The 20,559-nt window shown below is 38.8% G+C and overlaps 1 protein-coding gene and 1 long non-coding RNA gene across 7 annotated transcripts in view; one reads left to right on the plus strand and one right to left on the minus strand.

Annotated features, from left to right (window-relative positions):
• The window catches only part of PPP2R3A (protein phosphatase 2 regulatory subunit B''alpha), a 163,097-nt gene extending 157,676 nt beyond the window's left edge, over positions 1-5,421 (minus strand). Inside the window, exon 1 of the mRNA XM_037143845.2 lies at positions 5,266-5,421. The gene's annotated coding sequence lies outside the window, so the exon portion shown is untranslated. The remainder of the gene's footprint in view (positions 1-5,265) is intronic.
• An 88-nt stretch (positions 5,422-5,509) lies between these two features.
• Positions 5,510-20,559, plus strand: part of LOC119048266 (uncharacterized) — a 389,482-nt gene continuing 374,432 nt past the window's right edge. For all 6 annotated transcript variants that reach the window (XR_008392351.1, XR_008392353.1, XR_008392352.1 and 3 more), the window contains exon 1: positions 5,510-5,804. This is a non-coding gene — a long non-coding RNA (uncharacterized LOC119048266). The remainder of the gene's footprint in view (positions 5,805-20,559) is intronic.

A 20,559-nucleotide genomic window follows, 5' to 3' on the forward strand; every position in this document is an offset into this window, starting at 1 on the left:
CTCCCTCACCATTCCCTTTTTCAGATAAACTTCTCAAAAGATTTTTCTAATATTTACCATTTCCATTTTCTTACTTTTTACCCATCTCAATCTGGTTTCTGCCTCGTCCCATCTAAAATGGTTCCTGCTGAGGGCAAACACTTCATCTTGCTAAATTCAACATATCATTTGCAGTCTACACCTTTGCTTGATAACTCCTATCTTGTTTAAATACTTATTCTCTTTTCTTGACTTTTATGACACATTTTAAACAGGAATTAGATTCTAAAATAAGCACCTAAGACAAAAATCAAGCACAGTTTAAGTTACTCTGGAAATGGCTTTTGAAGTAAAGCATACCTGTTATTTGTGTACATAAGGCTATGTGGTAAATGAACAGCAAATATGTATAAATGCAAAACAAACAGTAAGTATAGATGCAATATAAAACTGCATTCTCTAATTAAAACACCTTCAAGTATATTGGGTTAAGTCTGCATGCCTTTACTGCAAGCATGGGGCTGTTCCACTGAACCTCTGTCTACTTCCCGCCACTTTCCTAGGGTTATGGTACCCTTCTACCCAAATCCTGAATGCTATTCTCTTCTTAATCTTCATCAATGGTTCAGAATTTCCACTACTCAGTGGAACTGGGTAAGGAGATTTTTAGAATCCCAGGTTACAATTTGGACCAAGTAAGTAGAAACAGAAATTGCTAGGGTGAGCCCCAGCATCAGTAATTTTTAATTGTCCAATGTTTCCAATGTGCAGCCAAGATGAGAATCACTGTTTTACACTCTTTTCCTACAGCAGAGACCACACACTCCAATGCCTCAGAGGCATAGAAGTAAATAAGCAAAGCAGGCCAAGCATAAGTTTTAGGGAGTTGTGAGCTCTTTGGTGAACTAGAAAGCAGCTGGGATCAGCTGTGACTTAGCACCAATCAATTGTTGCCATATGGGAAAGCCTGCTCAGTAGAGCCACATCCTCTCATTAAAAAAAAAACAAACCCAAATCTGGATTTTCATGGGAACTAACTCAAAATTAAACAACAACAAAACCCACTGTATTGGAAAAACAAAATACATCTGTAAACCAGATTCAGCTGTCAACTACAGGTTTACAATCGTTGCTCTTGGTAATTCCATCCACACCTTTCAATTTACACCTAAAAAGTGGTGTCCCTGCTTCAACGTATTCCTCTGGGCTTTGAATTTGAATTATCAGATGCTTATGAGACATTTTCACTTGAAGGTCTCACCAGTCCCAAAGTGAAATATGATTTAAACCCACCTTAATACTATTTATCCTTCCAGTGCTCTCTATCTAGTTAACAACTCTATCCTTCACCTGGCTGGGGAAGCCAGAACTCAGGGAGTCATTCTACACACTTAATTTCTCCCTCTCACTGCTTGTGCCACATCTGTATCTACCTACTTTTCTCCGTCTCCTCTGCTACCACCTTGATCCCAGCTACCATCTTTTCTCTCCTTCTTTTCCACAATGTATTTGCTGGCTGAGGCTGCTATGACAAAATACCATAGACTGGGTGGCTTACACAACAGAAATTTATAGGATTTCCAGATCACTGTCCAGCAGGGTCAGTTTCTAGTGAGAATTTTCTTCTTGGCTTCTCACTGTGTGTTCACATGGCCTTTCCTCCCTCCTCTTCACAGAAGGCCACCAATTTGATCAGATTAGGGCCTCATCCTGATGACCTCATTTAACCTTAACCACCTTCTAAAGACTATCTCTAAATATAGTTACACTAGAGGTTAGAGCTTCAAAATATCAACTTTGGGGAGGCATAATTCATTCTGTAGCACACAGTGACCTTAATTAGGGTCATTTGTCTCCCACATTCACTGTTATTTCCTTTTAAACCTTTTTTTTTCCCAGTAGGACCACAGTGATGTTTTTACAAACACAAATATTTACAAATATGTGTGTATACACATTTGACTCAACAATTCCAGTTCTAGGACCATTTTACAAACATATTCACACCCATGAACTGGTATAAGCATAGTACTGTTTGTTATAGTTAATTACTAGAAACAATTTCCATACAATGGAATATTACACAGTCATTCAAAAGAATAAGTAAACTATATATTGAAATGGAAAGACTTCCAAGACATTGGTCAGAGAACAAAACAAAGAACAGAATAGTGTGTACAGTATGCCACCATTTGTGTAAACAACAGGAGGAAAGAATATGCATTTGCTTGAATGTACACATAAAGTGTCTAGATATATGCCTCCGAAATATATCTCCTATATCCACATACTTCTCTCCCTCTCCTCTGCTACCAAATGAGTCCCAGCTGTTTGTTACAGTAAATTATTGGAAACTACACTGGCTATCCCTTTGGAAGGTGTGAGGAAAATTGCAGCTGGGGAGGAAAGGGAGCAGCACCACTGCAGACATTCTGATTTAATGGGCTGGGAGGATGGCCTAGGACTAGTATTGTTTGAAGTTACTCTTGTGATTCTAATGAGCAGGCTGAATGAACTGAGAACTGCACCTTGAAATTGCCTTCACTTACTTTCCCAGCTTCATTTTATATCATCCTGCCCCTATCAATCTCTATGCTCTAGCCACACTGGCCTCTGAGTTCCCAGAAAGGTTCTGTTTCTTCTTTGGGAATGTTGTTCCTCTAAGCTTCATCTTGTAACTTCTATTTATCCCTCAGAGTCCAACTCATCTTGAAGTTCATTTCCCAAGGAAATGTCCTAGCTTCCAAAGCTAGTCAGGACCCCTGTTTTATGTACTCAGAGCATCCTGTACTTCTCCCAGAATTGATCGCCATTATAATGTGGTAACTATAGCATTATAAATATATGCTTCTCTCACTCTTCAGACTGTAATGTCCAGGAGTGCAAAAATCGTATCAGTTGTTTTTACCACCGGATTCCCAGACCTATATAGTGTCTGGCTGGCAAAGTAGGCCCTACCTCAGATATTTGTCAAATAAATGAATAAGACTACTCCTGCCTTCAAGCTTAGCATAATAGATGAAATCAACACATAAGCAAATGAGGACAATGCAGTGTCACTGGTGTTAAGGCTGCAGTCTATTTGGAAAAGTGGTTCACTGGTGAGGGAGATCTGGGCCCTCCCAGGAGACTCCTGGCAATGTCTGCAGGCATTTTTGGCTGTCACAACTGTGTGGGTTGTGTGACTGCTTGACTGTCACAATTGGGGTGGCGACAGGGTGGGAAGTAATAGTGGTTTCCATTAAGTAGTTGTCAAGAATGCTGCTAAATACCCTATAATTCACAGGATAACCCCCCACAGCAAAGAACTATCTGCTCTAAATGTCAATAGTACTAGAAAAAAACCTCTAATTTAGAGAGAATGATAATGCCCCAAAGGGTGACCATTTATTTCTACTTGAGGTGGCGGTGAGAGGGGGCAGATGTCAAGAAATTTGAGAGAGGAAGTACACATAACTTTAGCTGCACACTGAAAGGTGGCAGGGACCACAACCATGGGGGCTGTTTGCTGGAGGTTATGAGGAGACTGTGAAGAGGTTAAAGGCAGAGTTCTAGCTTGAACAGGTGCCCCTCAAGCACCTCATACTCCGAAATTACTATCTCCTTTATTCTCTTCTTGCTGAAACAAAACTTTCATTCTCTTAGGGCAGCTGGTTTCAGCTAAACATCAAGGCCAAATTAACTCATCCTTGGATAAAGTCTGATAGCCCCTTCACACTCCAGAATGTTAAGCTGCATTTTCAAATATGCAAATACTTATGAATACAAATAAACCTTTAACTGCTTAATGTTCAGGTTGTTAATGGATAAAGCTACTTTTGAACACAACAACCAGGTTAGTCCTATAAAGTTTTGTGTTTTTAAAAACCTTAACTTTTATTTCCCCTGTCCTCAATTTCTGAGCTCCCAGACCTATAAAAGATCCAAATTCTCCCCACATGTATCTCATGTTGTAAGTTAGTTGTCTGCCAGAGAGGATAGGAGAGCCATTTGGATACAATAAATCTGAATAAATTGTATATATAAATTAGCAGTGATCTATGGGTTTTTAAAAGGCTTTCACTGAAAGCCATGGGTACAACTTAAAAAAATGAAAATGAGATCATTTTCAATGGCATCACCAAGAAAGAAAACAGTTTTACTACAGCACGAGCCTGCTGCCTACTAGGCTGGATGCACATGCTCTGACCTAGTATGGCAATTCTTAGGGTCTCAGCACTGGGTGCTGTTTACAAGAAACTGAGGCCTGAAACTAATGAAGAACAAAGAAAAATGCCTGGCACCGAAGGTCTGATGGCTGTTTTTTGTACAAATATGATTTGAGGAGGAACACTTCCAGCTTTGCACAGCACCACAAATCAGGCTTTTTTGCTTACGTGTTAAGAATTTTTATTTCGTGCTTTGAGACAGTTTCCTAATAAGAAAATACCTTATAATTTACAAAGGGCAATTTATCCTCCCTTACATTTGCTGACCACGAAAACTGGATAAAATTTCCTTAAGCTTTAGCAGAGTCTGAGGATTGAGAATAATGTGAGCACAACAGAGTTCAGATGCAGCTGGTTTCCATCGGGAGCTCTCCCAGGAGAAAGCCCCCCCGGAGGCGACGCCGGGGTCCGGGAGGAAGTGAGAGCCCCGCACAGGGTCGGCTGCGGGACTAGGCTGGGCTGTGGTCTGCTCGGGCTCTGTTTACCTTTGTTTCAGGTACTCCCGCTCCCAGCAAGGCCAGGGATCCCGCCCAAAGCCCGGAGCTGGTGACACATCCTTCTTTGGCCAAGTCGGGCCGAGGTTGGGCAGGGGGCGGGGAAGGAAAATAAAGCCTCAACGCCTAACGACGTGACTCTCAGTTCTTCCAAAACGTTGGCATTTGTTTCTGTGCCAAGCTTTCCGGTTAACAAGTTCCCGAGGGCTGCGCGGGCGAACTGGCCTAGGAACCCGCAAGTGGGAGGGAGCAGGCCGTCCCCCGCCTTCCCTCCTCTGTAGACGCCCACGGGGCAACAGATTTCCACACCTCCCGGGCTGCCACGGCCCGGGACCGAGCTGGGCGTGCAGGGGCGCCCGCACCGCCTCAAAACTCGACTTCCACGGCTGCGCTAGCCGAACCAGCGCAAAGCCGATCCGGCCGTCCCGCTGGACAGGCCGGTCCCCGCCCCCAGGCTCGGGCCCCGCCTGCCTGGGCCTCAGCGTACCGCCCCCCGTACCCCCCCGCCCGGCCTCACTACAACCCTCCGACTAGGCCGGGAGTGCTTGGGCTCCAGGCCGCGCCACGAGAGTCCCAGCCCTTACCTCAGTGCCCGCTGCTCCTCCTCTGGCTGCTGACTTGGCCTGCGGACCGCGCCTGCCGCCGGAACTCCGGCGGCGGCTGCGGTGGCGCGGGACACGGCTGCGAGAGCGGTGCGAGAGGCGCTGAGAGGCCCGACCGTGCCCCGCCCAGCCTCCAGCGAGCCCTCCCAGCCGCCTCTCCCCACCCACGGCCGCCCGCTCGGGGTCCCGCCCCTCCCGCCCCGCCCCATGGAGTAGACCCCGCCAGGAAGGGGGCCGCCAGGGGCTCCACGAGAGCCGCGGCAGCCGCTGCGGGTGCCGCTCTCTGCGCGTAATCTCCGCGGGGACGCGCTTCGTAATACTTACTACTATTTGGAGATGCGAGTCTCTCAGACTTGTTATTACTGTAATTGTTATTATCATTACTGTCATCGTTATTGATTGTTTTGCCCTCTGGCAAACTGGATGGTTCCTTTGAGGCCGTAGCCAGCGGACCGGTAGTCGCCGCTGACTGGACGCCCCAGCTCACTCCCAGTGGCCCGCACCTGCGGCCACTTTTCCTTGTGAGTAGTAAACAAGTTGAAAGGTATTTATTTTAACTGTTATATTGTTAAATATAACACAAATACAGAAAGCCATATAAAGCCAGTGCATAATTTAATGCATTATTCAGAGACATCCCCCCTTATAACAGCTCCCCATTTAACGCCGTCTAAAATGGTCTGACTTAAAACCTCATGAATAGCTTGGAGGACGCAGCCTTGATAGGGCCTCCTAAAATTTCCTTCTTCCCAACTGCCACAGGAACTCAGAGACCACTTGTCCGTAATTACGTGCTCTCCAAGAACACATTTGTAAAATAGAAATATCCCCAGAATTAGGAACCTCCAATTAAGAGTTTATTTGTAAAATTATTTTTAAAAATATTTTATTTGTTTATTTTTAGAGAGAGGGAAAAGGAGGGAGAATGAGAGAGAGAAATATCAATTGGTTGCCTGTCCCATGTCCCCAACTGGGGGCCTGGCTGGGAACCCAGGCAGGTGCCCTGACTGGGAATTGAACCAGATGACTTTTCTCACTTGCTCCACTGAGCCACACCAGTCAGGGCTATTTGTAAAATTCTTAATTAAAAAGATAACATGTACCATATTTGGCCATGTATAATGCTCACTTTTCCGCCCCAAGTTATTGAGGGAAAAATAAAGATGTGCATTATACGTGGGTAGTATTAATTTGTTGCCAGTACATAAAATTTCTTGTACTTTGTATCTGCTTTTGTGTCTTGTAATTATTTGTTACAGAAAATTTCTTGTACCATAATATGTTAAAAAATAAATGGTAAAATTCCTTTATGATACAAAAATCAAGTATCTAAATATAAATAAATTAAAAATGAGTTAAAAAACAAAAAAAAAGGCTTTTTCCCTGAAAGTTTGGGCCAAAAACATGGGTGCACATTATACATGGCAAAGTACAGGTATATATGCATATAAATAACTTAATCAATTAATCAATCACAACATTGAACAGCATGAGTAAGAGCATTTAGGGGGAGGGGATGGAGGGTATGTAAAGACTTAAAAATAGTCAAGGAGTAGGTGGCCTGTGAGGATTGGTCCTGGGCACCTGGGTGACCCTCACTCTGTGTCACTAGTGCCTAGTGCATATAATAGGTTTAAATGTGTTTGTTTATAGTGAAAGGAAAGAAGATACGTACATGTACACACATATATGTATGTATATATATGCATATGTAACTACAAAACAGGTTTTGCCTACTAAACAATTTCATCTGAAGTCAATTCTTCTAATAGCTAAAATGATGAATTCTAAGATGCTTTGATGCTTTGGAAAAAAAGGTATTATACTTTAAACTTTATACTCCTTTCCACTTTTTAAAAAGCACTTTCACATGGATTATGGTACTTCTTTGAGGTTGTCAACAAAAGTTTACTGCCACCAATTTAATGCCAACAGGAGTCCCCCAACCTGGGGTGCAGTTAATGGAGAAACTTTATTCAAGTCAACAGCTGCAAATAGGGAAAGCACCCTCAAGTGAAAACCAGAGGAGACAAAGGGGAGGCCAGAAAATAGGGGTTGTGGGTGGAGGCTAACTTTAATAGACAAAGCACCTGCCCTGGTTCCTGATCGGGTCCATTTTTATGAGAAAAAAGGATCCAAATTTTCACAGTCTGATTGGTCCAAATAGCACTGTCTTTTTTTTCTCCCATTTTTCTCCCCTTTATCCCCCCGCTCTCTGCACCCCACCACCCTCCAGCATTCCACCTCCACTAGTTCATGTCCATGGGTTCTACATATAAGTTCTTTGGCTTCTCCATTTCCTATACTATTCTTAACGTCCCCCTGTCTACTGTGTGCCTATGTAGTATGCTTCTTATTCCCTGTACCTTTCCCCCCCATTCTTCCCCTCCCCCTTCCCACTGCTAACCCTCCATATGATCTCCATTTCTGTGATTCTATTCCTGTTCTAGTTGTTTGCTTACTTTTTGTTTTTGCTTTTTAGGTTCAGTTATTGATAGTTGTGAGTTTGTTGTCATTGTACTGTTTATAGTTTTTAATCTTTTTCTACTTCTTAGATAAGTCCCTTTAACATTTAATATAATAAGGGCTTGATGATGATAAACTCCTTTAACTTGACCTTATCTGGGAAGTGCTTTATCTGTCCTTCCATTCTAAATGATAGCTTTGCTGGGTAAAGTAATCTTGGATGGAGGTCCTTGCCTTTCATGACTTCGAATACTTCTTTACAGTCCCTTCTCATCTGTAAGTTTTCTTTTGAAAAATCAGCTGATAGTGTTATGGGAACTCCTTCGTAGATAACTCTCTCCTTTTTTCTTGCTGCTTTGAAGATTCTATCCTTATCTTTAACCTTGGGTAACTTAATTATGATGTGTCTTGGTGTCTGCTTCCTTGGGTCCAATTTCTTTCAGACTCTCTGGGCTTCCTGGAAATCTATTTCCTTCACCAGATTGGGGAAGTTTTCCTTTGTTATTCATTCAAATAAGTTTTAAATTTGTTGCTTTTCCTCTTCTCTTTCTGGCACCCTTGTGATTCAGATGTTGGAGTGTTTAAAGTTGTCCCAGAGGTTTCTCAGCCCTCTCCTCATTTTTTTTTTTGAATTGTGTTTCTTCATTCTGTTCTTCAGAATGAAAAGAAGATGCTTATTTCTTCATTTTGCTTCAAATAGCACTGTCCTGATTGGTCATTATGGAGCTGCTGTGATTGGTCAGTAAAGATTCAAATGAGGATATAGTTTCAAAGCATCCTCATTGGATGGGGCAGATCTCAGCCCATTGGTTGAGAGACGATTCTAGGAACTTCTTTGTAAGATTCTGCTTAGACAGCAATAACCTGGTCCAAGCTTGACTACTCAGTCTGTGGCTTTTCACTGGTATACAGTGTACATGAGGAGCCTCTGTCAGCAACGGGTGCCAAACTCTCAGTATGATTTTGTGCCCAATCAGCCACAAGGGCCCTCTTTGAGAAAGGGGAGGGGGTGGGGCAGGACAGAAGGACTTTGCAAAGGTCACAGTGAAATATTTACCTGAGAAGTACATAGTGAACTATAAAACAATTCCAGTACTGCTGACCCTGCCCCTCCCTGCTGGGTTCCTGGTTTGTTTTGACAGTTTTATTGCCTGAGTGTAGGACTCCTTTGGCTCCTTCAGAATACATTTATATAAAGAAAACTACCTAATTGGAAATTTGATTCAATATGATAGAGTCAACCTCTTTATTAAGAGCACTTTGGTGAATTGGAGCTAGAGAGCTACCAATTGAGTACCTTGACTCTGTGGTTGGTGGCAGAAATACAAAGCATAGAAAAATGAATAAGACACAATCTTAGTTCTCAAAAGTTTAGGCCAAATTAGAGGGTAAAATTTGGCAATAAATGAATTTTTAATTTATTTGAATGATAGGAGAGCAGTCCTGAGCACACTTAATTCTCTTAGGTGTAGGGAGAGGTTAGAGATCTAAGAATTAGAGATTATCAGAAAGGAGAATATCTAATTTTTTTTAATCATGAAAAAGTATCAAATATTGCAAAGTGAAGGAATAATATAATGAACTACTATGCACTCATTTTTCAGTTTCAACAATTCTCATCTCATGCCAATTTGTTCCAGCTGTACCTCACTTTCTCTTTCCCTCTCTGAATAATTTTTTTAAATATATTTTATTGATTATGCTATTACAATTGTCCCATTTTTACCCCTTTATTTCCCTCTACCCTGCATCCACTTCCCACTGCATTCCCCTCCTTTAGTTCATGTCCATGGGCTGTATATATAAGTTCTTTGACTTCTCTATTTCCTATACTATTCTAAACCTCCCCCTGTCTATTTTGTACATACCATTTGTGTTTCTTGTTCTTTTCCCCCATTCTCCTAAGCCTCTCCTCATTTCTTTGAATTCTTGTTTCTTCATTCTTTCCTGGTTGAATGTTTATTTCTTCTTTCTGGTTCAAATTGTTTTTTTGTGTCCCAGTTTCCTTCTCTTTACTGTTGGTTCCCTATACATTTTCTTTTACTTCACTTTGTATAACTTCTACTTGTTCCTCTATTTTGTGACCATACTTAACCATTTCTGTCAGCATCGTGATTACCAGTGTTTTGAACTCTACACCTGATAGGTTGGCTGTCTCTTCATCGCCTAGTTCTATTTTTGGAGCTTTGGTCTCTCCTTTCACTTGGGTCATATTTTTTTGTCTCAGCACACTAGGATTGTAGTAAGGGATGGAACCTTAGGTATTGACCTGGATGGGGCAACTCTCTTCACTGTGTCGTGATGCTGTATGTGGGGGAGGGGTCTGAGAGGAAGCAGTGCCACTTGCTCAGCTCTTGGTTGGTTTTCAGTCACTTCCCCTACTACCCACAAGCAAATTGGGCCCTTCTGGTGCTGACTCCGGGTGAGTGGGTTTGTGTATGTTCTAGAACCCTGTGAACCTCTCCAACAAACTCTCGTGTGAGGCTGGGGGTTTTTCCTGCCAGTGCATTCCCCACAGGTTTTTATAGTCAGAGGTTTTGAGGCTTTATTTCCCCATACTGAACCCTGGGTTGTATGTTCTGTCTAGCTCCCCAGTTGTTCCTCCCCATTTATCTGCACATAAATGTGGTACTGCCTGGTCCACTAGCTGCCACCTCGCCCACCCTGGTCCTCCAGCTGCCACTTTGTGGCAAGTCCACACTACTCCGCTGCCCATCTCAGTCCCTCTTACCAGTCTGGATGAATCTTTCTTCTTTAACTCCTTGGGTGTTGGACTTCCATACAGTTCTATTTTCTGGCAGTTCTGGTTATTTTTTTATTTTTAAATTTGCAGTTGTCCTTCTTTTGGTTGTGTGTGGAGGCAAAGTGTATCTACCTATGCCTCCATCTTGGCTGGAAGTCTCCCTCCCTGAATTATTTTGAAGCAAATCACAAGCAGCATATTATTTCACCCATAAATATGTATTTTTAAACAATATGCTCTACTTTTAAAAACAACCACAAAGTCATTAAGATAGTTTTTAAAATTAACAATTTAAAATCATCTAGTAAGTATTCAAATTTTCCAAGCTTTTTCATAAATGTTTTACATAGTTTATTTCTTTAAGTCAGGACACTTTAAGATAAGGTCTTCATGTTGCATTTATTTAAAGTGTGTTAAAACTTTTTCTTTCCTTGCACTTACTATGCTGAAGAAATTGATTACTTGCCCTATAAAATTTCTCACATTTTACATTTTGCTGATTGCATTTTTCTGATGTTATTTAACACGTTCTTCTACCCTGTATTTCTTATAAAATGATAATATAACTGGATACTAGTTTTTGCTATTTAAAGTTTTAATTAATTTATTTTTAGAGAGAGGAAGGAATGGAGAAAAAGAAACATAAAGTGAGAGAAACATAAAGTTTGGTTGTCTCTTGTGTTCCTACCACTGGGGACTTAGCTGGCAACCCAGGTATGTGCCCTGACTGGGAATCAAACCAGCAACCCTTTGGTTCTCAGTCTGGCACTCAATCCACTGAGCCACACCAGCCAGGGCTATGACTACAGACTTTATCAGATTTAGGAAAATACAGTCTATAATAAAGAGAACAGTCAGTCAATCAAAAACAAAAGTCACACATATTTGAATTAGCAGACAAGGATGATAAAACAGTTACTGTAACTATATCCCCAAAATTAAGCACAGACATGGACAATATAAAAAAGACCCCAAACTATTATTCTAGAAATGAAGATTACAATGTTTTAATAAAATATATTGGTAGGACTAATGGCATCTTAGATCAGTGCCAAAGAAAAGATTAGTAAACTTAAACTCACACCAATAGAAAGTAACCAAAATAAAACATACAAAAGAAAAAAACAGATGTTAAAAGTGAAAAGAGCATAGGTGACCTGTGGGGCAATCGAAATGGCATAATTACGTGTAATGAGCTCTCTAAAGGAAGAAATGGGGACAAGAAACATTTTGATAAAATTCAACATCACAAATACCTTCTCTGTCAAACAAAATGCACCCAAATTGCCAAAATGATTAAAAAATAACTTAGTCTTGCGCTCAACGCAAAAGGTGTTAAATCTCAGGTTTGAGTCACTTCTTCACTCTTATTTGGAGACTGTATAAGTTTGGCTAGTAGAAAAATTTAGCTAAAGTGAGGAATCATAAATAATAGTTTACACATAGTTTGACTTTTTAAGTTAAATTTTAGAACATATAAATATATGTTCATTTTCCATACTCATTCTTTAAGTATGAGTCTATGAATTGGAGTTCCAAGACATCCTTGTTGCATAAATTACTCTCATGTATCCTCTATCACAGTGATTTTCAACCTTTTTCATCTCATGCTACATATAAACTAGTACTAAAACTCTGTGGCACACTAAAAATGTATATATTTTGCTGAACTGACAATGAAATAGATATACTTTTGATTGACTCACAATAATAATAATAATTATTATTATTTACCCTTTTTGCTCCAAAGTGACTTTTTAAAAAATCAGGTACCCATACTCGTGTATGAGGACTTGTGGTACCAAGAATTAACCAACCAGATGCAACCTTATAATGCAACATGACCAATAAGATGCAACTCTATTATATGACCTATATATTTATGGTTTAAGATAGGGCATTCACACCAGATGGCTATTTTTGTGTTGGCTGTTGTTATTTTTTATTTGAAACTCTAAGGGAAAAGAAGTCAGTGTCCGTGACTAGTATGGTATTGCATGTTTTAAAAATTCTTGTGGTACACCCATTGAAAATAGCTGCTTTATTGATCTCTAGTTTGGATTATGTTAAAATGGAGGAAAAACTTTAAGTCAGTAGCCAAACAATGTAAATACAGATTGATTTTAATCCTTATAATCTTTCATTAAAGCTTGTCTTGTCCACTTTTAGTTTAAGGTGTTTTTTTTGTTTTGTTTTGTTTTGTTTTTTAGCGAGTTGCCATTAGCTAGTGTTTTTAAGCATTTATCCCAACTTTCACAGAAACAACAATCTTCGTCCTTTCCACTGTCATATTTCATGGGCTATATCATGTTTAATTAAATTTGATAAAAATTATAACAAGCACAACTTACATCTGTAGGTTTAAGAGCAAACACAACTGCTTTTTATGGTGTTGTGCTCAACTGGTAGAAGCAGAAAATGCCAGTATACTAAAGAGGAACTAGCTGTATGTACCCAGCTATAAGTGTTCTGGGTACCAATTAGTATATTTTACAGAAAGAATGGAGAATATTAGTTAATTTAGTAATTGATCTAAGTGGAATTTGGTTTTAAAAGCTTCTATCACTTCTCTTGTTTTTTTTAAATTTAGTTACAATTTACATACAGTAAAATCTGCCCTTTTGAATGTATAAGTCATGTGTTTTGACAAAAACTTGTAGTCGGGTAACCACTACTATCATGACCAAGATATAGAACGTTTCTGTTACTAACTCAAAATATCCTTGAGCTTCTTCTTTGTAGTCAATCCCTTACCCGATCCCCGAATCTCAGCTCCTGGCCACCACCCATCCCTGTATAATTCTCTGGAAATTCATCCAAGTTGTTGCATGTATCATATTGGTATGAATGTACCATGATTTATTTGACTATTTACCTGTTGAAGAACATTGGGTTGTTCACTGTTTAGGACGATTATGAGAAGGACTATTATGAACATTTATGTACAGGTTTTTATAAGATCATAAGTTTTCATTTCTATATATATTGATGTCATTATGCTTTAAATTTTTATTTCCCTAATGGATAATGATATTGAACATCTTTTCATGTGCTTACTTACCATCTGTATATCCTTTTTGGTAAAATGTCTGTTATGTCTGTTCATGTCTTTTGATCATTTTTTAATTAGATTGTTTTTTCAATGTTGAGTTTGAGATTTCTTTATACATTCTAGATACAGGGGATTTGTTGGATATGTGGTTTGCATATATTTTTTCCTAGCCTATAGTATCTTGTTTTTTCATTCTCTTAATAGAGTTCTTTTTTTTAGAGCAAAATTTTCTAACTTTGATGAGGTTCAATTTATAAATTTATCCTTTTTATGGGTAATGCTTTTGGTGTCTAAGAACAATTTTCCTAGTCCTGGCTCCTGAAGATTTTCTATTATATATTTTTTCTAAGTAGTATTACTCTATATACTGTATCACATCCATGATTCACTTTCAATAATTTTGTAAACAGGATGTGAGTTTTAGGTGAGGTTCATTGTTTTTTGTTGTTGTTGTTGCTGTTTCTTCTTTTTTGATTTTTTTTTTTACTTATGGATGTCCAATTGCCATATCCTTCCTTCAGCTGTCTAGATTTGAATGTCAAAAAATCAGTTGAGTATTCCAGTAGCAACAAGTATACCTAGTGCCAAAACTGTGGCTTCTGATATCATTCTCCAAGAAAAGGAATAAGGCTTCTTAGACAAATGGTTGATTTTAGGACCATGGCGGGAAATATATCAAATGATCCTGGAACATATTATAGTATCACAAAGTCAGAAGGAAATTAAAAAAAAAACACACATTAATGGGGGTATGTCAAAATATACACAGGAGCAAACTGGAAATCAGTGGCCAAAGTTGGACAATTTGAGCAAGAAAATAAATAAAGTAGTATTTGATTATAGCTCAAAGTATAAAGTAAATACCCAGGAGTCCATACTGAGATAAACAATTGAATGATAAATAAATAGGAGAAAATAGATAAATCTTCCACACCAGATTCCAAATAATTGATGCAGATATTCTGCCCTCAATCAGAGGAACATAACTCCCCATTCCTTAGGTGGGCAGGAATGCATAGTAACTTCCTTCCAAATAATGCAGTGTGGAAATAGGGGAAACTTTACTGTAAAGTTTTACAGTAAAGAAATCTGACAAATGCTACCTCAGCCAAGTGATCAAACTCAGCACCAATGGTCATAAATCATGCTGATTACATGTATTCTTGATATCATGTGATAAAAATGGCACCTTACTTCTGTGATCTTCCTTCCAACAACCCATCACCCTAGTCTTATCAGGAGAAAAACATCAGACAAATTCCAATAATGGAGCATCCTACAGAATATACAACCTGTACCTTTCAAAGCTGTACATGTCATGAAAAACGAGGAAAGTCTGAGAAATTGTCACAGCTAAGAGGAGTCTAAAGAAATATAGCAACTAAACACTAAGGAAATCTGAATCCTCTATGACCATTGGTTAATACTAATGTTATCAATACAGAGTGGGGCAAAAGTAGGTTTACAGTTGTTCGTGTGGAAAATAATACAATAATTAATAAATAATAATAGAAGAATAAACTCTGTTTTGCATACTCACAACTGTAAACCTACATTGCCCTACCCTGTACTGGGTGCTTAATTGTAGCAATGTACCATACTAGTGTAAGATATTAATACTAAGGGAAACTTGGTGTAGGGTACATGAAAATTCTTTGTACTACTTGCATAATTTTTTATGTAGTTTGTTTAATAAAAAGATCAGTCAGGCATATTTGTATGTCTCTATTTCTAGGTTTTCCATTCTGTTCCATTGATCTATTTGGCTATCCCTCTGCCAATAACATAGTTTTAATTACTGTTTAGTATTGTCAGAGGGATAGCTATGTAGTAGGCCTTAATAATTGGGTGTTTTTTGCCCATTTTTAGTTGTTTTCTTATTACTGAGTTTTGAGAAAAGTGCCAATGCACTAGAGAGGAATCTACTAGCTGCAAGCGCTCAGTGTGCCTTGGGACCAGTTGGTAGGTTTTGTAGAAGGAATGGAGAATGTTAACTTAATAATCTGATTAAGTAAAAGTTGCCTGTAAGTGTTTCTATTATTTTTGTTTTTAGTTTTCTTTCTAGGGTTCAAAGATGCTTACCTGAATGAATTAACATGAGTCCTTGGCAAAGACGTGGGACTACACTATATTTACAGACTTGGGTTAGCTGTTGGAGGTTAGGGTAACCTAGATCCACTGGAGAGCCACTGGACACTAGAAGGTTAATCTACATTAACCTAGAATTATGCCTCCTTGAGCATACACTTTGACAAGATAGATCCCTACTTACATAGTTTGGCTTTTCAACAGGAGAATCCTTAAGGCCATGCCCTTAAACTGGAATTTAACTTGTTTCATAACCTAGTGAATTGAGTAGTTCTTAGCCATACCTGAAGTTACATATTTACTCCTTCCCTCTCTTTTTCCCCAAAAACCTTTTCAAATATTTTTGGATTTGGGTTGATGGGATTCTGTACTCCCCCACCTTATCTGCAGTTGCCTAATTAAAGGGGTTTTAACTCTTCCCACCCGCGCCCTGCCCCGCCCCGCCCCAGACCCCTTTGGTTGCCTGATGAAGCCTATAGATCTCTTCTTTGAGTAATGTTCTAAAATCTAGTTCATAAAATACATAAGTTTACAAAGGAAGCCAATTATTGAGTTACAGTTATCAAAATACTTAAACAAATTATACTACAATCCATGGACATGAACTAAGCATATTTATGTATGCTTCTTTATAAACATTAAGTATCAAGAGCAAGTGACAAATTCAATTACTATCATTAATTAATTCAAAGTAATGATGAGGAAACAGCTAGATATTTGCAACAGCCTTTAGTTAATTGGTTAATAACATCTGTGAATTCTATTGGTGACAAAGTCCTCAGTACTACTAATACTGCTGTGGTGTATTGCCTCCTCTGATAACAGAAGGAAGTGTAGATTTTTAGTTACAGGTTATTGAAAATAAGAATGTGATTTTTTTCTCCATCTGAGTTTATGACTTAATGGAATCCCATACCTGTGGTGTGAGATTCTTCACCCTTTTTACATTTTACTTTTTTAATTGTCTCATCTACTACCATTTTCTGTTCCTTTTAATTAACCCCTCTGGGATGCATTTTAGAAGGAAATTAAAGGGTGTGAGGGATATCTGCGAATGCAGACTTGGCTCCTGGAACTGCCGCCTGTCATTCCGCTTCCCACCCTTCTCTTACTCCCACACTCAAGGCTCTGCCTCCTGGGACCAGCCAGCTGTTACACACAACTCCCCAACCATGAAAACTAGCCCTAGTCACAGGGCTTGGACTCTGTGTTCCTTTCTCTTTGTTTCATTGATTTATCTGCAACACCTACTCACAGCTAGTTGTTCTCTCCTTATGATCCTGAAGCTTGTCATGTTGGAAAAATGTTTTGCCTCAGACATCCTGAATCTGGGCAGTTCTGTTGGAATGTGTGAGAATTCAAGTGGTTTTCCAGTTTCAACTTCTATAGATCCTAGAAGGCAAAATAGAACTACACATTTCAATCTTACTGATAAAGCAGAATATTCACTTTGTTGTGTAAAATGAGCATTCGAGGATATAAGAAACATATTTCTACTATTGTAAAGCTAAACAACGGAGGCAATTATTTTACTAAAGTGGGGACAGTTGTTTGGCCTTTGCAACATTCTTGTCTTTTCAGTTCCAATGCCTGGAGACAAGCCTTACAGTGAAACTCACAGTGGTGAGAACAAGATGTGTTTTCTGTCTTTGGTGACACTGCTGTTTTTAAAGTGCTTTCCTGCTGTGGGACTCTTGTTGATTTCTGCCCTAGAGGTCGAGGGCAGAGATGTTCCAGTTCTCTTGACAAGTTCCCAGGGGACTGGGAGTGGACTGGATTCTGGCCAGGGTCATTTATTCTTGAAGAAATTAGAAACCAGTGCAATACTGCTTTGCTTATTCAGAAGGAGTAAGAAATAAACCAGCATGTGACAGGGCAAGGAAGTTTATCTCCATCTAGACAAGCTTATTTTCCTAGGTCTGTAGAAGTGATAAAAACGAAGTCTAAGAAAGCAGAAATGGCTGGTAGTAAAATAAGAGAGACAGAGAGACAGAGAGACTGATAATACAAGTTTCTAACCAACAAGTTTTCATGTAGAGTTAGGATTCTTTCCTTTATTCTCTCTCACCATTCCGTTTTTTTAGTTAAGAAATTTTACAGTATATAAAGATATGGAAAAGTAGAGCTAATTATATAATAAACATCCATATACAGACCGCCCAGATGGGACAAACATTACAATACCTGAATGGCAAGGGAGGCTCTGATGAGCCAATAAAAATGCCCAAAACAGAAAGGGTCCCAGTTAAACATTTTTCTGGCCCAGAGAATGTGAAGCCACTAGCCAGATAAAAACTGGTCTATCTACTTCACTCCTTCCTGCCAATCCCCTACCATTTGGAGGGAGAAAAAAATTTCAGGTATTAAGTGAGTGAAGAAGACAGGCAGGGGGAGCAAAGAGCAGAAGGCCCTATTTCCCTTTCTTACTGCAAGCTGCCAAGTCTAGTCTGATGAAGGGGGGAAGTTTTACCACTAAGTAAAGTTGTAAGTTTTGATTATTGTGGGGGATTATGCTGTCTAACTGCTAAACTGAGACTATGTTTGTAATTTAAAATAACTGTGGGACTTGTCCATTATTTAAGAGAGAACGGAGAAGCCATGGGACTCACAGAGTTTTTGTTCAGGAGCAGAGACGGTGTCTTCCACTTAGTAAATGTTTAAAGGAAACAGTGGGAGACAAAGCCAAGTTGAGTTTGGTTGCCAGGAGTCATGCTTGTTCCACATACCACATGGAAAACATTTAGCTGAATCTAAGATGTCATCAATACTAATGCAAAATATAATTTTAGATGTTGCCAAGAAACAAGAAAATTGCTACTTTTGATACATCGCAATTAAGACAAAAATTTGTGATGAATGAAACACCAAATTTTAAATAAAAATCAGTATTCTGATCTTTATTTAAAAAGAAAAAAGATCTTTTAAAAGATCTTTATTTAAAGAAAACTGAGGGGTTTTTTTTGCCTCTGGGTTTAGTATGTCTTAACACATCACTATCACTGATCTTTACTTAAAATTTTGATGTCTTTATTCACAGTTTTTTTGCATCAATTTTGGTTTTGAAAGATATTTTTAAATATATGTACCTGGATTTTTGAGTTTTTTTCACACCCACTAAAGTTTTGCATCTGAGGCAAGTGCATCAACAACCATCTTGCCTGCCTCACCCATGTCCTCTGGGAGATAGAGATGGTGATAGAAAAAAAAAAGGGGGATAAACAAATAATAAAAAAAAGATCCTTTTGTTTATTTTTTTGCCCATGTAATTACAAATAGGAGAAATAGCTTAATAAATTTCCTAAACAGGGATTTCCTTAAAGTCCTTTTAAAAACATTTTTTTAAATTTATTGGAGTGACATTGGTTAATAAAACTATATAGGTTTCAGGGTACAATTCTATAGCACATCATCGGTATATTGTACTGTGATTTCACTACTCAAAGTCAAGTCTCCTTCCATCACCATTTATCACCCCTTTGCTCTCTTCTACTGTCCCCACCCCCTTTTCTTCTGGTAATTACCATACTGTTGTTTGTGCCTATGAGTTTTTTTCCTTAATCCCTTCCCCCTTTTTATGCAGCCCACCAATCCCTCTCCCCTTTGACAGCTGTCAGTCTCTCTTCTGTATCTGAGTTGGTTGCTATTTTGTTTGTTTGTTTGTTTATTATATTCCACATATAAGTGAAATAATATGGTATTTGTCTTTCTCTGACTCTTAACATAATACTCTCCAAGTCCATCCATGCTGTCCCAAAAGATAAGACTTCCTTCTTTTCTTCGGCTAAGTGGTATTCCATTGTGTAAATGTAGCATAGCTTTTTTTCCCCCCACTCATCTACTGAAGGGCACTTAGGCTGCTTCCAAATCTTGGCTATTGTAAGTAATACTGCAATGAATATGGGGTACATATATGCATATATTCTTTTTAAAAAACTCTTTTTTTATATAAACCTCACCTAAGGATATTTTATGTTTATTGATTTTAGAGAGGGAGGAAGGGAGAGAGGGAAACATCGATGTGAGAGAGAAACGTTGATTGGTAGCCTTCTAAACACACCCTGACCAGGATGAAACCTGTAACCTAGGTATGTTTTCTGACTGGGAATCAAACCTGCAACCTTTGGTATATGGAAACATGCTCCAACAGACTGAGCCACCTGGCCAGGGCAGAGTGCATATATTCTTTCCAATAAGTGTTTTGGGTTTTTTCAGATATATTCTCAGAAGTGGAATTACTGGGTCATAAGGCAGTTCCATTTTTAATACTTTGAGGAAACTCATTGTTTTCCACAGTGGCTGCTCCAATCTGCGTTCCCACCAACAGTGCACAAGGGTTTCCTTTTCTCCACATCCCCACCAACACTTGTTTGTTGATTTATTGATGATAACCATTCTGACAGGTCTGAGGTGATACTTTATTGTGGTTTTAATTTGCATATCTCTGATGATTAGTGCCATTAAGCATATCCTCATATGGCTATTGGCCATCTGTATGTCCTCTTTGGAGAAGTGTCTATTAAGATCCTTTGCCCATTTTTAATTGGATTGTTTGTTGTTTAGTGTTGAGTTGTATAAGTTCTTTATAACTTTTGGATATGAACCCTTTATAAAATGTATAATCTGTGAATATATTCTCCCATTTTGTTATGTTTCCTTTGCTGTGCAAAAACTTTTTATTTAGATGTAGTACCATTGGTTTATTTTTTAGTTTTTATTTCCCTTGCCCAAGGAGACATACCAGAAAAAAATATTGATATGAGAACTGTGTGAGGTTTTACTGCCTATATTTTCTTCTAGGATTTTTATGGCTTCAAGTCTAACATTTAAGCCTTGAACCCATTTTGAGTTTATTCTTGTGTATGGTATAAGAAGGTGGTCTAGTTTCATTTTTTTACCTGTCCTTACAATTTATCCAATACCCTGTATT

Source organism: Artibeus jamaicensis, unplaced genomic scaffold (assembly GCF_021234435.1).
Source record: "Artibeus jamaicensis isolate MK-2021 breed Jamaican fruit bat unplaced genomic scaffold, CSHL_Jam_final contig_519, whole genome shotgun sequence".
Taxonomy (NCBI): domain Eukaryota; kingdom Metazoa; phylum Chordata; class Mammalia; order Chiroptera; family Phyllostomidae; genus Artibeus; species Artibeus jamaicensis.